Genomic DNA, 12,529 nt, shown 5'->3' with positions numbered 1-12,529 from the left:
CCTGTGTTGTATACATAAGCGAGCGCGTGAAATCCCATGCAAATTTGGAAAATCTCCGCTCCATCTTCTAAACACGGGTGAGATCGGTACGGGCAGTTTTTTTCTTCTTCTTTTGAGTTTGACCTATTTTTTCCTCAAATTAAGTTCGACTCGAAGAATTCCCCGCGCAACGATCCGTAAGCGTCAAAAACATAAAAGAAGCTGCCGAAAATATTGAGTAATGACATAATCGCCGTACGAATTGACCAATTGTCGGGGCGTTGAAAGTGCAAAAATTATTCCGACGCGGAAAGTGGCGAGAGAATTTTTAAAATGGCATGATTAAACAAGAACGATGTCACCACTTATCGGCTAGAATGATTTTCATCGTGGCACAAACTGCGGAGCTTTTTTCTATTTTAACTTCATCGAGTAGGGCTCAGTTTTATAGAAAAAAATTAAGTTGGTCAATTTTGAGTTTAATAATGGACATCTAGCGGTAGAGCTCGAAAGTAAACAAGATGATAAATCAAAATTCGATCGAAAAAGAGCCGATCTTGTTGTGGTAGGAAAAGCTTTAGCCTCGAGTTCAACAGTCGATCTTTAAATTTTTCTCTCGCTGTCTAATTCCTTACTCTAATTCGTCGAATTTTTCAAAAATTTCCAACTTAGACTTCATGCTCGAATTGCATCTTTTTTACATTTTAATATTCTGAAAAATGAAACTATCGTAAGTAATTCTATAAGTAAATCTAATTTCGCATTCACGATACGATGAAATAATATGTAAACGAGAACGGCATCACAGCCATTCAGTCAAATCGTTAACAGCAACTTCAACGTGATTACCTTTCGCATTATCCGGCATAACGGAAGCAATTTCACATGCCTATAAATTGCACTCATAACCTTTATTTTTTTGTTGTTTGTTCTCCGTCCACTTCGCAGGGTCTATCGATACTGCTTCTGCTGGCTCATACGAGTTTGAGCAGCAGCAAGCCGGACAATCCACCGTCGAGCTGGCGTCGTTATCGCAACAATCATCGCAGTCATCTGGTCAATCATCAGCCTCTTCTTCTGCGTCGACAGTTTTCACAACAGCAACAGCAGCATCGACACCATCATCGACCGGTCGCAGCGGCTTCTCCACGTCGGGTTCGGGCTCTGAGCGAGTTTTTGCTGCCACCCCCGGCACCCCCGGTGGCTGGACCGAGCTTTCGTCCCGCGTCGGCGTCGTCGTTGAAGCCGGCCTCTTCGCAGCTGCTGCCGGTGGTGCACTCGAGACAGGGACGAGTCGTTCAGCAACAGCATCAACCGAAGCAGCAGCAGCAAGAGTCAAAACCGATCAATTACCTGAGTCGCTTGATGAATCTGCTGAATCCGTTCGCGAAGGACGACGACGACGACGACGACGACGACATAGCCGACCATCATCCAGGCCCCGTGGATTACCCGCGTCTACCTCTGCCGCCGCCGCAGATAGTGGCTCAGTACGCGCCGCAAATGCCGTAAGTATCGCGTGCATGTATGTATATTATGATATCCCGCATATCCACATGGTCGCGGTGTACATATAAAAAATACTTTCGCTGAAACTCGAAAGTGCAGCAGCAGCAGCAGTAGCAGCATCTCAACGCTCAACGGGGAAAGTATACGCGCTACGATCGTTTGGTTTTAAAGGGTTATTAATTAGATCCGATTGCTCTGTAATACGAGCGCGAGCGCGCGGCATGTGGCAGATGAGCCGAGCTAGACTAGCTATATATTTGCATGGGGATTTTACTGCTTCGCGGATCATGGCGAGATTCTATTTTTTTTTCTCTACCTCAGTTTACCGCGCGAAGAAAGTAAAACTTATATACACTGGCTGAGATTTATAAGCTCACTGCGCAGAGCATAGCGTCGCTGCAGCGAGACGACGTATACGTATGCGTATGTGTGTGTGTGTGTGTCTCATCGCTAATTATCGATGATGACATTACGGTCGTTATGACGTTTAATGGGCCGCAGCTCGGCAAAACGGCAGCAGCCTCGCTCGCGAGCTTTTTCTTTCGAAAGTATACGCGTGTGTACGCGATGATGGATTTATCTCGATGAAATTATCAAAACTACACATACGTATGTGTAGCCGCGTCTCTGATTCATTTACAAGCCTATATATCTGTCGATGACGCGCATATACGGTGCGTTTGAATTATGATTAACGAGCTGTATACGTATATACTTCTGTGGGTAAATGGGTTTACTTTTTTTTTTAGTAGTAAAAAAGTTGGAAGGATTAAGGCCAGTGGTACATTGCGATCACTGTGTCGTTCAATGTTTCGATTATTTATTGCTGAAATATATATTCGACTGCTGCTGCACAGAACAAAAATTAGAAATGAGTATAGAAACAAATAATTTAGTAAACGATTTTTCGAACGTTACAGATACGTAAAGAGGGAGCATACTTTCACCACGACGTCGTCGTATTATCCATCGCCGGCACCGATACCGGTGCTACCACCATCGTCGCATCAGCAGCCCAGCAGTATCGCCAAAAATTATCACACTCTTCCAGCGGAGAGCCATAGCAACAACAATAATAATCCAGGGCCTTGGGCTGCTGCTGCTGCTGCTTCCGCCCCCGCTTCTACCGGAAAATCGTGCAACGCCTGCAACAAGGTGCCCTGGGTGCCGATAATTCACAACAATCTGTACTCGAATCCGACGGGACAGTACGCGCCGAACGCCGGTCATATAGTTACATCGGGCTACGTCGCCTCGTCGTCCTATCAGGTCCAGACGGATCATCATCAATCGGCGTCGCCGCCGTTGAGCCCCACGTCGTTCAAATCGAATTCGCCTGGCTTGCTGTCCTCGGATTACGGAGCACCACCCGCGGGGCAGTTTTCGAACCAGAATTACGAAGGTCCACATCAATTTTCGAACGGCGACGGTCACGGATCGTCGCAGGATAGTTTCAATCACGGACCTCCGCAGGATAGTTACAACCACGGACCTCCGCCACCGGATATCAACAACAATAATAATAATTTCAATCATCAGTCGTCCGGCGTTTCGATAGGCGATCATCATCAATCACCACCTTCGAGTTTCGGTAATAGCGGCGAGTCGTTCGACGGCATCGAACTGGATCACCCCCCGCCCGATTACCACAATCAAGACTCGTCGAATCTGGATTACGAGCAGCATCATCAATCGAGCGATCTGATAGGCGTCGTCAAGGAGCCAGCCCCGTCGGATTCTAATGATCAACTGCATGGCCAAGAGCCCGAGCACGCGGAATCGCGACCGGTCGTTACCAACAATAATAACGATAACTTGGAACATCATCATCATCGTTATTTCGCGAGCAGTACGACATCGCCTCCGCCCATCGTCCACGTCAATAAGAATACCTTGACTGTACACTTTCAACGATCGCCGATCATAGATCTGAGCGTGGCGGGGATATCGACTGCGACGCCGTCGACTACGACCACTACTACGACGAGTAGCAGTATCAGTACTCGTAGGCCGATTTATCAACGAAGTCCGCCTACGTTCGAGGGGAAAAGCAATCATAATAACAATAACAACATCGAGTCCACGAAACCGAGACTCGAGGCGAGTCTGATCGATTACATCGTGTCCGGTCCCCGGGAATCTTTCGCCTCGAGCGAACGCAAGACCGTAACTGGGTCGAGCGTGATCATTCCTATCGCTCGAACGACCACGACTACGTCGACTAGGCGGCCCACCACCATCAGCACAACCACCACGACTACCAACCCCTCGCCAACGGTCCCGAGGAATGGCAACAGTATAATCGGCGATCAGAAGCAGCAGGGGTCGATAATCGAGACACTGGTGCAGAGCTACGGCAGCAGAGAACAATCTCGCGATAGAGGTACCGATAGCAATGCGAGCAGCAGCAGCAGCGGGGGCCAGAGGGAGAGGGAGCTGCTAACGAGGCCTTACAAGGATGCCGAGGACTACAGTGGCAGCGCCAGCCGAGAAGTCGTCGTACCCCACAAGGATAGCGGAAAAAATAACAAGCAGGTACGAGAGTGAGAGGGAGATGCTTTTTTTGGGTTACTACTACTACTAGCTGATATTTTGATGAAGTTCATCGTGAGGCTTATGTCGTCGAGCGACGAAAATATGAAAGTTAGCTTAGAAATCGCGATCCGAAGAAAAGCAAAGAAAAGAATGCTCTAAACGGGTTTTGCTCGCGAGCACGTTTTCATCAGTAAAATCAAATAAGATTACAGAAAAACGCATTAAAGGATATACATATTATAACGTACGGGTTACAAGGTGCTAATTTTGCTCGTTATAATTTATAGCGCGCGGGGCACGTATTATACGTATTTCGATCTGCGCGCGGCAAAAACACGATATGTATATGAGCTCGGATGGAATTTCGATCTCGATTCCGACGAGCTCGGCCGAATGCACGGCAGGATGTTTTGCTTTTTGGGGATATAATACACGCGAAATTTATAATTTGTAAAAACGCAAAAAGAAGTATAAGACACTCGCAGAGATTTTCATGAGCGAGAACTACAATGTAGCTAATCGCTCGGCATTAAGAAGCTTTCTCGTTTCATCGCGCGGGGCAATTTATGTGCGGCATTTAGCGTGTGCACTTGTGTATTACGTATGAACAAAAAAGTAGGCTTTTTTTGCACGTTTCGCGAGGCCGATGTAAATTATTTTTTAAATTTGACGAGTCGAGGCGATTTTAAATTCTTGTAAATTGGCTTACCTCTCTAATAAGCGCTTCGATACGAACGAAATGTTCATTAAACATCGAGAATTTTCACGAATTAATGCTTTGTTATTACGAACTTTCCGACCGATCGATGTCTATAAGCATCGATAAATACTCGTACATCGATATCCATTGATTTCTCATCGGGAATCGACGAGAGAAAAAGAGGCAAATATCTATACGGTGAAACTGCGTTTTCGCATCGATTTTGCAGATTATCCAAATCATCATTCCGTACACGTCCCAGTACACGCCCAGTCCGTTCCATCCGACGCACGCGATCAACGGACACGCGAAAAATTTCGCCTCGCCCAGCAGCGACTCCCAGTCGTCTTCATCCTCGTCCTCGTCGTCCGAAGAGATAGGAATCGAAGAAATCGACGACGACGACAGTAGTAGCAATAGCAACAGTGGCGTCGAGGACAACGTTCTGATCGAGGAGTCTCGACGCGTCTCGGTAACTCACGGCGGCGGTACATCCGACAAGGCGACGACGACGACGACGAGACGTAATCGTCCCACGCCGAGAGCTTCCAGCACGACTACGAGTACGACTACAACGACGACGACGACGACGACAAGCACGACGACAACGACCGAACAACCTCCACCGGCTTTCCTATCGAACAATGCCATAGACGTGCACAGGCTGCAGAAGAACATCGACAATTGGACGATCCAGGTGCGTTCCATTATCTACATATTACTTAAACGTATCGAGCCTCGCGTAAATCACGATCGGAATGACGATGATCGCAGGGGCCGATTATATTCGCAATAAAAGCCAAGCGAAAGTGATTCCTCTCCGTCCGTTGCATTATGTGCGCTTACACGCGCGTTAACGCGTGCTATGCTGCGATAGTGAAAGCGAGAGGGAGCTTTTACTCTTTTGTACAGTTGCGTACGATTCTCTATGCATAAAGTATGCGCGCGACGGGTGACAAAGGATGTATCGGCTTTGTTAAGCCTAAGTCTCGCTGCTGCTTCGCGTTTATACGTGCACGTATACTTACGTAAAGCCGTGTTTCATTACATGACCCCGACGAGAGACATTATGCACTTCCGACACGCGTGCACAGCGCGCATACCGTCCTCCATCGTTTTTTATTTTTATACATTTTTTTTTTTTTTATTTCGACATTATCATGATGCATCGTTTTCTTTTGCCAATCGCATCGTATATACGCAGGAGTACGCGAAGAGCACGAAATTATACTCGAAACAAGCTAATCTCACGTATCCGCGCTGGCTGTCGTCCAAGCAAATACCCGACGAGTACCTGGTGTCGGCCCAGGGCGAGCAGCTCGACGACAGCAACGAGTACTACGATTACAGCAACGAGACCGAGCAGCTGCTTCAGTCGCATCGCTGGAGCAACAGATCAGAGGTTCAGTTTTGATGCACGCATTGTTTTTTTTTAGGTGGTGTATTTAGTGAACGATGATGGTAGAGAGAGAGAGAGAGAGAGAGAGAGGAGGATGGTTTTACAAATTCACTGGTGTGTGAAAATATTGGGCACTGTATTTGATTTTGGTATTGCGCAGCGTCGGATTGAATAGTTGTGGCAGATTTTTAATGATTCATCTGGAATTTGAAGGAAATAGCTAAGGCAGTGTAATTTAGGTAGATACCAAAAACAATACATCAATCATATTTTAAATATCTTGAAATGTTCTGAACTTATGAGAAAGGAAAATTTTTTTGCCACTTGCAGATTTGCAATACTCCATCTGTTAGTAGAATCAAAAAGCTCATAGCTAGATATGTCACTCGAGATTACGATGAATCTTTTTACAATGCAAAACAAACTCTGAAATGTTAATTCTTACTTTTTCCTACGAAAATTATCACTCATTTTTCAAATCAAAAAGCAGCTGTATATAAAAACAACTGATTAATAAAATGGTAAAAGGGCGATCTAATCTCTCTTTTTTGCCAATAGATAATAAATAATCAAATTACTAGTAGTGAAGAAGTTATCCATCTATCACAAAAATAAGCTGTATATCTATTTTCTTACTCTTTTCTTAATATAATATGTACGTTTACAAAAATCTTTATTGAAATCAATGTACTTGTACAAATTTTTTTTTATTATAAACTTTACAAAAGATTACATAACCTAATTTAAACATTTTCATTGAAAATTAATGTTTTAATGCTGATTTACGTTTAGCTTTGATACCTCAAAAAATTTATGAAAATTCGATCATATTTAAATCCAATATCCACCACTAGATGGGGAGTATATTTACTAGTAAATCTGCAAGTGGTAACGTAAAGATAATTATATAAGTCATAGCAATTTTAAAAGAATTGTACGATCAAAAATTTTTGATGATTCATGACGGAATTGGCATTATCTGTAGAGCCCTCCTGACGCGGCTCTATAACCCAAATCACAGCGCTTAAATGAGTTTCTTTTTTATTCCCACTGACTTTGCCATTTCCTTCAAATTGTTATTTATAGGCGTAGTTATGGTTGATGCTTGCAATCACTCAATTATAATCACTTATATATTTACAGCTTAAAAATGTTACTTTCCACATTGGTATCATTATTATATTTATAAAAACACACATTACTTATCATTACCTGCACGGAGATCGACACATTACAAACAATTACATAGATCCCAATAATTGGTTTTTCTACGAATATCCCATATTAGTGCACGATTAATTTGGTCATAGAGGTGGTGACAATATTACCAAGCTTTATTTCCAGAAAAAAAACGAGTACAGCAACTCTTTAACGATAACTTTTACCCATTTAAAGATAAACCCAACGCCGGAGAGCTCGACCAAAGTCAATATAATCAACGCCACGTATCCGCGCAAGCCAAAACCGCAAGAGCATCAGCAGCAGCAGCCAGCGTCGAAGCATCTCAACGACTCCAAGTCTCACGACTCGGAGCGCGTCTACGTAGTCACTCCCGTGCCGAATCCCAACTCGCTCGAGACGGATCTATCGGCGGAGGGCAAAAAGGGAAACTACGAGCGTGCCTATCAGGTGCTGCCGCAGGCCGTCAACAATCTCGCGGTGCTGGTCAATGCCCCGGAGTCGGCGGCACCGGCGCTCTGGGGCATCATGGAGCACGAGGAGATCCCGGCCAGTCCCAATCAGCCGAGGTGGCGCAGCGAGAGCGACGTGCTTACCGAGCCGATATCGACACCCATCCTGTACGGGGGCCACTCGAAGGTAAAAAAAAAAAAAAGAAGGAAATCGTCGTTTTAACGGCTTTTAAAACTAGTCTCTCGGGCAGCATTTGCATAAAGAAATACAAAAAAATAGTTAACTCTAAAATAGCTCGTTTTAACTATCGACTCTATCGCGTCTACGAATCTTCTCGCTTAAAGTCAATAAAAAACGCGCGCGTACGTGGCTCGCATCCCCTTTCATTTGCCCAGCGCACGAATTCGAGAGGTGAAATTTCGTACGTACTCGGTTTTGCAAATACCAATGCGAGGAGATCTTCCTCCGATGCGGTGTGTTTAACTTCTCCCCCGCGTTTATACATACATACGTATCCATCAAATCGTCGAAACTGCACATAAAGCATCCGTATCACGTGCGCGCCAGCCAGCCAGCCCAGACTGTATTATAAACTAGCGGTATAATTTCACTTTCTTCGCGCGCGCGGCGCATAACGTATCGCGTGTTATATACCCTATGATACACGACGCGGAGCATGAAAACGAAAGAGAGAGAGAAAAAAAACACGAAGACGCTCGTTGTACATTTTCAGGTGTCACGCGCCAGATGATCCACAGCGCGGGCAGGAAGAATGGATAATGTGCGACAGTGACAACGGCGACGCACGTAAATGCGAACCGACGATTCAATTCTCCAATGGGTGTCTCTGCTGCTGCTGCATAATACAGCCAAGTGAACCGAAAAATCGAGATCGCGTCGAAGCTGTGGATTGTACATAAAGGTAACGCAGCGAGATGTATAAAGCGAGAGAGAAATATACATTCGATCCGACAAGGTATTTACTATATAGTATATAAGCCGATAACATGACACATTTATCCAGTGGTGAGAGACTTGTACCTCTCTGAAATATTGTTCTGGCTGATATATTTATGAAAAAAATAGTTAGCGCGCGCCGATGTATCTCGCGCACGAAGAGCGAGCAAAGCAGCGAGAGTGAGAGCAGCAGAAACAGCTCGTCGCCGTCGCCGTCGTGCGCAATTGCATTTATAATACCTCGAGGCTCGCTGCAAATTTACAGAAAACTCGTGGTATATAGCTATGTACTATACGCGCCAGATGTACAGTTTTCTGCTCGAGCTGCGCAAAAAAAAAAAAAAATAAAAGAACTATTCCGATTAGCTTTTGCGCGCGCCGTTAAAAAAAAAAAAAAAAAACTTTAAAGAAAAGAGACTTAACTGATTCCGGATATGCGCGTGAAAAGAGTCTACTATAGAGCTAGAGCTCTGCGTTTTCTCCGCGTGCATTATAGCGACTTTGCTACCGCGGCACAACGCGTTTGGCGCTTCATTTAAGGATTTTAAACGCGCGGAGAGGAAGGAAAAAAAATTTTTTTTTTCTGTTTTTACGATTACGCGCGCGCCAGCGCGTACAATGATGCTTTATCGGCCCGTAGCGCCGCCGAGTCGGCTTTGTGTCCGCGCGTGGTGCAGCGCGTGCATATAATGTGCGTGGGTGAGCGTAATTCTGCTTATACATACACTCTTGGCGTATTTCGTGATTTTCACTTTTTTGGTATACATTATACATATGAACGTGTTTGCACATGTGCAGTATAAGTACCTATGTATAGAAACGGGAGAGCTTGGCGAGTCGTGATTTTTCGTTTTTTTTTTCTCTTTTTTTTCTTAGTTTTCAACAAAATGTGGAAGATCTGACGGCTGGATCGAGAGGAGAGCTCTGAATAGGCAAACATTATATGCGAGTTCATTGACTCGAGTCGACGAATTATCGAGAAAGCGCGAGCTTATTTCACTCGATTTAAACTGGCATGTAATTGCATCGAAATTGATTCGCAAACTTTTTTTCATTCCTTACGAATGAGCGGCTCTTCTCGCACGTTCGCGCGGACGTTTTATCGCAGAACGGTAAAGTTTTTCAAGCTCCTGAAAATATTTAAAATTTCGTATATCGAGTGTGAAGAAACGAGCGAGTTTTCTAATAATAATACGCGAAGCGACACGCGAGTCGTTGATAAGAAGATTCCCATGCGCGCGGAATGGCAATAAAAAAAGTTATAATAGCTCGTTGGCGCGGGAGGCCGAAAAGAGGCCGAGAGAATCTCCGTACTGCACGTGTGTACGTTATAAGCAAAATATACACACGTGAGCAAAAGGTGAGAAGAAAGCGCAAGAAGGAAGAGGAAGAGCATCGGCAGCAGTACACGGAGAGGTGAAAGAGTCTCGCGGCGGCGGCGGTGACCGAGTTATACTCGCGAAGCTCGTAATGAGACTGCACCTATACGTGTATACACACACGGTTATGACTCGCTGATGGTATATACACACACATACACGAGACGCCGCTGCGCTAATGCGATGAACCCCTTTTTTAGAGCAGAGTCGCTGCTGCTGCTGCCTGTGATTCAATTCGCGAATGAGCGAACGGAGAAATTAACGACTCTTTCTTCTTCATACGTGTATGTATGTGTGTAGATGTCGGTTGCGCAGGCGGACGATTAGCATTAGCCGGAGAGCTCGTTGTCTCTCTCGCTTCGACAACGAAAATAATGGAAAGTTTGTACATATTTATATAGGTTTATCGATCGTATTAACAGCATTTTAACTCTGTTGTGTTTTTTTTTTATTCTTAATTCGCGTAAATATTATCGACGGCGCATCCGTTGTGTCCTGTAATACTAATCGTTATCTTTACGGATTTATGCAAGTTTTATAATACCAAATATTTAATTATGTATTTTTATGAATGTATATGTTAATGAACGAGCTACGAAAAGACATATGTATAAAAGGACAATTATGTCGTAAGATCGCCTACTAGTTATGTACCGAACAAATGCGAATTATGCAAATGTTTTCCACATATTTGTTTGATATTAACGCAGTACACAATATACGTAAAAGCAAAAAACGAGCGAGGTGTCAAAAGAAAAGTTTTGTATAATTTTAACATTGTAAGCGCCTGCCGTGTGTAATAACGCATGAATGTATAGAGATTACTTTGCATGAGTAAGTGTGTGTGTGGTACACGATGATGCCTTTTTTTATGCCGTGTGAAAGGAGTAATTTTGTTTAATTGCGCCTCGTTGTTACGTGTTGTAAAGTTATAAACGTATACGTATGCTGTCTGATACTTAAACTTTAACCGCGCGACTAGAACTGCTTTAAATATTATTCATTTCGATCGTACGTTGTAGCTTCATTATGTGTAAACAGCCAACGATAAATACTTGATTATTAACAATGTTGTAACTGATCGAGTTTTGTAAAATATTGTATTTTTGTACTCCTATGTAAAAATAGATAATAATATTTATCGTTCGATAATAATAAAAAATCAAAATTATGAATCATTACGTAATTTTTTATCGTTTTTCGTATTATTTAACTCTTTCTCTCCGCCCTGAAACTTACGAAATTATATTCACTCGGAATAATGAGTGTCATGCGGGTAAATTTTTATTTCAATTGATAATAGTGGCAGAGGTCGTATCATTTGCGTGACATTACACAAAAATTTAAGTACGTTTAAAATTGTAATTGTCTCTTGGTAAAATTTCGAATTCAATTGTCCTCGGAAATTAAAAATTTCTAAAATTCTCAAGCAACAATTAAAATATACAACTTTTTTTTCGAAAGAAATTTAATATCCTCTTCAGCTGCAAAGAAAGACTCTCGTCGGATCCATGATAGGATAAGCTCCAACAATTTGTCTGTAAAACGTATACAACTCCTTTCGTTCCACTTACTCGTTGTAGTTTTTTTTTTTTTTTTCATCATTCACATAAAAAAAAAGAGTAACATCGCGGAGTAGACGCTCGTGAAAAAAATGCTCATTCACGATTTTCAATAGAGCTTATAGAGCAGGCGAAAAACATTCGCCGTGTGGCAGTCGAGTCGAGTCGAGCAGAGCTGCCGTGCGCTATCGTGACACCCATAAACAAAAGTCTTGAACGTGCAGCAGCAGACCCTATAGCTTCATGAATTAAAAGTCGACGAGAGATGGTATTCGGCAAGATGTGGTGAGGCGCGTGGGAAGAAGTCATCTATATACACACACACACACATACAAATATACGTATACACTTATAAACAAAATATATCTACCCGAAAAGGTTACGTGAGAAAAATAAGCTCGGGGGCCTATTGTACTTTGAAACGTAGATATACACAAGTATATCAGTTGAGTTTTCGTCCTGGTACACAGAGGTGTGCGTGAAAAGTCTCTCTGTCTTATAGGACGAGTCTCTTCGTTGGTAATTAGATCCGCGAGTACTAGAACAAGGACGCGACCTTAATGAGTACACACACACACACACACACACACACCTACACGTACCCATGTGAGAATATCAGTGTTGGGGAGAGTGACGAGGAAGAAGAATAAGAATAGGATAAATTATGATGATCTTGATAGTATAAAGTGAAATGGTATATATACAGGATAAAAAGAAGAATGAAGCGTACCACGCACAGCAGCGCCAAACAGCCGCGCAGAGAGGAGAAAGTTGTCAGCTATCGATTTTTTTTTCTCCTGTACTTCGACGATTTTTGACAAATGCATTTAGATTCCGGTTGCGTGAAGCGTATGTATCGGTACTTGAAATAATCGTT

This window comes from Trichogramma pretiosum, unplaced genomic scaffold, assembly GCF_000599845.2.
Source record: "Trichogramma pretiosum strain Unisexual culture from Peru unplaced genomic scaffold, Tpre_2.0 scaffold23, whole genome shotgun sequence".
Lineage (NCBI taxonomy): Eukaryota > Metazoa > Arthropoda > Insecta > Hymenoptera > Trichogrammatidae > Trichogramma > Trichogramma pretiosum.
This window is presented reverse-complemented; position numbering follows the sequence as displayed.